The sequence below is a fragment of the Anarrhichthys ocellatus genome, unplaced genomic scaffold (genome assembly GCF_004355925.1).
Source record: "Anarrhichthys ocellatus isolate YVR2014 unplaced genomic scaffold, GSC_Weel_1.0 scaffold594, whole genome shotgun sequence".
NCBI classification, from domain to species: Eukaryota; Metazoa; Chordata; class Actinopteri; order Perciformes; family Anarhichadidae; genus Anarrhichthys; species Anarrhichthys ocellatus.
The window spans coordinates 8194-11694 of NW_022280568.1; the positions used below are offsets into that span (position 1 = coordinate 8194).

At 46.8% G+C, this 3501-nt stretch overlaps 1 non-coding gene across 1 annotated transcript; it reads right to left on the minus strand.

Annotated features, from left to right (window-relative positions):
* Positions 1–1164: 1164 nt before the first annotated feature.
* On the minus strand, positions 1165–1236 carry trnaa-cgc (transfer RNA alanine (anticodon CGC)). The gene has a single exon. It is a non-coding gene; the product is annotated as a tRNA-Ala (tRNA).
* Between the last annotated feature and the right edge of the window lie 2265 nt (positions 1237–3501).

The window sequence follows — 3501 nt, forward strand, 5'->3', positions numbered from 1 at the left end:
AGAGAGAGAGAGAGAGAGAGAGAGAGAGAGAGAGAGAGAGAGAGAGACAGACAGACAGAGGGAGAGGAGTGTATGTGCGTGTGTGTCTCAGTGCCTCTGTGTATTTATCAACATCACTAATGAGCTCATATAAACACCTGTGTGCTTGGATGCATGTTGGTGATTGGAGCACCTGTGTGTTAGAGGCTAATTAAGAGAGAGAGTGAACAGTGATTTTCAACAAAACTACCTGTCAAACATATGCCCTTCATACCAAAATCATGAGACTAGTCAATAAAATATGGATACCGTGACAGAGATAAGACTCTAGCAAACGCGGCGATGTGTTTTTTATGTTTGTGGTGTTAAAAATGTGAGCTCCAGCGCAATATACAAAACTGGTACCATCTGCTTTCTTTGAGAAATGAGTGGTCAGATTTAACATGGAGTCTAATGGAGCAGTTGGTTGGAGTTCATGTCGCTCTGTGGCTCCCTGAGCCAAATGTGTAAATCTGTGGGATTCCACAGTAATTTGTCTACGGCAAGGACAAGATTAGCTACTTTTAATCCAGAAATTATGCATGAAGAGTGAAGATTGTGGACACAGTGGCAAAATACAAATGTTTTTTTCACAAGAATCTCAAGCTGCTCTTCACTCTAGCGGTGATATCACGCACTCTAAGCTTCGCAATACACACCCATTATAAAGTCAGAAAAGGGCGGAAAAATCATAAAAGTTAAATTGCTTAACAGCATTCCAACAATAAATAGACATTTATTTAACGAACAAATAACCACTAAACTAAAACAAACAAACAACCAAAGAATTAATCAGATGAAGCAGCTGCCGTGAGAGTCAAATAGGAGAGGAGGTGAGGCACCAGACAAAGAGGAGGAGCTGGGGCCTTTATACCTGGCACTCCCACCAGGTTCAGGTGTGTGTTGGCAGCTGATTAGCAACAACCATCGCCTTAACCACTCGGCCACAGCAACCCACGGGACAGTGTTAAACCAACTTTCAGAAGTTCTAAGAACTGTCTCAGTGGCTGAAAAAGACACTTACAAAGAACACTTTTCTGTAACACTGTTCAATTTTGCTTGCCATAGTGATACTTGGTGCATTCTTTCATTTCCTCTATGTATGTTTTGGATGTCAATTTTCGTAACAGTGACCATAATACCTGATGAAGATGCGGGGGATTGAACCCCAGGCCTCATACATGCGAAGCATGCGCTCTACCACTCAGCTACATCCCCCACCAATGGTCACAAATTGTCGACCCTTCTTCGAGATACCTAAATAAAGGAAGAAATATGACAAAAAACGATAGATGCAGACTTGTATATGCACTTGTATAGTACTGTGAAATGCAACTGTGAAGTTTAGAAATTAAGCTTGGAAAAACTCCTCGCACCACTATACAACCAGTCACAGTGGAAATGTTGGACATTTTCTGCCTTTCTGCTTACTATCTGACTACAAAACTTAGCAACAGTGTACTCTCACTGGAAGAAAATGACTCAGATGGCCGGAAATCTAACAGGGGCCAACTGCTTGGAAGAAAGCTATGCTCACCACTGTACCACCATTGATGGGCCAAAGGCTTTCACAGCATAGTCGGCCATTTACCTGGGCACTGAGACTGAAAAGAGCTCTGCATTTATAAAGTGAAAGGAGCAGCATTGGAAGGGATGGCTCACTTCATCTATCTGTGACATTATACAATATTGTCCAGGAAGTTGAGATTTACAATGTGACAAGATACTGTCAAAAAAGAGAGTTGAGATCCCAGGAGAGCTGCCTTAAATGAAGGAATACATGTTTGGTATGTGAATCAGGCTAAGGGGACATGAAGCGTATACTTATAGTTAAAAGATGAAATCTAATAATCATTTTAAAGCAAGTGTGTATAACATAAGAATTATGAAGTGATTTAACAAATGTAAAACTGATAATAATAATGTTTGTGGATCTGAGTAAAGTGAAGTCTGTGTGTGTTTGGAAAGAGCTGATGTAAGCAGGGTGGGGGCCTTAAAGGCTGAGATCATAACAGATGTTGGGGTGTTGTCCGAGCACATACACGGGTGTAACCTGACGCACGCTCGAACATTGAGGAAGTGAGAGCATCCACAGAGGGAAGTTAGGTGATTTCCAGAACACACACACACAGAAAGTTGGGTGTTGTTCGCAGCACACACACATAATCAATGATGTCATGTTAATCACATGCCGAGTGAGGGAGTGTTGGGGAGGAGGGGGGAGAGAGAGCTCAAAGTGTTATAACAAGAGAGACTTGCAAATAGCAAGACGGGATTCAACGCGGGAGCCACCCAAGTGCTCCACGGAGGAAACACTGGACTTCGCTCGACAGCCGCATTGGAGGACTTCGTCTCTGTTCACGGAAAGAAGACAGCCGTTCCTGGACAAAGATTGAAAGACGGAGAATTTCCTCTCCCCCCTGTTTGACTTTAACAACCGGACAACAGATGGACGCAGCCGACATAACTGACGCGACTAGGTAGAAGCGCCCGGCCAGGGTGGCCCCTCGGCCGAGTGCACGTTACCAGTGGAAGCAGGGTAGACGTCAGGAGTAACGGTAGTTAGCAGAGCCAGGCGAGTTTCCTCACAGAACACCAGCTCGCCAATCTTTTAATAGAGAGCTGAGTCAGTAAGTAGTCCTGTATCGTGCCAGTGAAAACCCCCGGATCTAACACGTGGTGCCCGAACAGGGACTTGACGGAAAAGGAGTACGTTGAGTCCAAGAAGAAGAATCCTGGCGGCCAAGAGAGGCTGCCGTTCGTGTACGAAGGACCCGAGGAGGTAAAACTTGGGTAGAAAGTAACACTGCCCAAGCCTCAGTGAAGTTTGACTGCGAGACATCCGACGCATCGAAGCTGTGCGTGGTATTTACAAGCCAGCACAGGAGAAGCCGCAGACATCGGAGGAGCATCGACCAGACTCATCCGACACTGCAGAGGGGCCAGAGCCGGTTCCCATCCCTACTCAACGGCCGACAGAGGCTTTGGGAGGAAGGCGACTCGAGACAACAAAGACAAAGACAAAGTCCAAGATGGCAGACCAGCAGAAAGGATCAGATGATCCAGGACCCAGCCAGAAGATGGAGGGGACTCATCAGATCGAGCCAGTGACAACGCCAGGCGACCAGACGGAGGGATCGGCACCGGACAGCAGCGAGGACCTGAAGGACGATGCGGCAGGAGCAGCGGCGGCAGGAGAATCGCCACCGGATGAAGACCAAAAAGGAAGCTGCATCCGGCACCAGGTCATCCTGCGCGGCAGAGGATGGGCCACCTGGGAAGCCTCCATCCAACAACACCTAATCAACCTACATCCAGATGAGGATATGGCGACAGTTGGGGAAAATGTAGACCGGCTGTGCGCAGAAAAAGGGGGTTATATGGCTCCCCGTCTCCTGTCAGAAATGGCTGTGGCGGTGATACAGTGTCCAGACCGGCCGAAAGGACCGAAAACCAAGAAGCAAGTGGGAGAATGGCTGACCT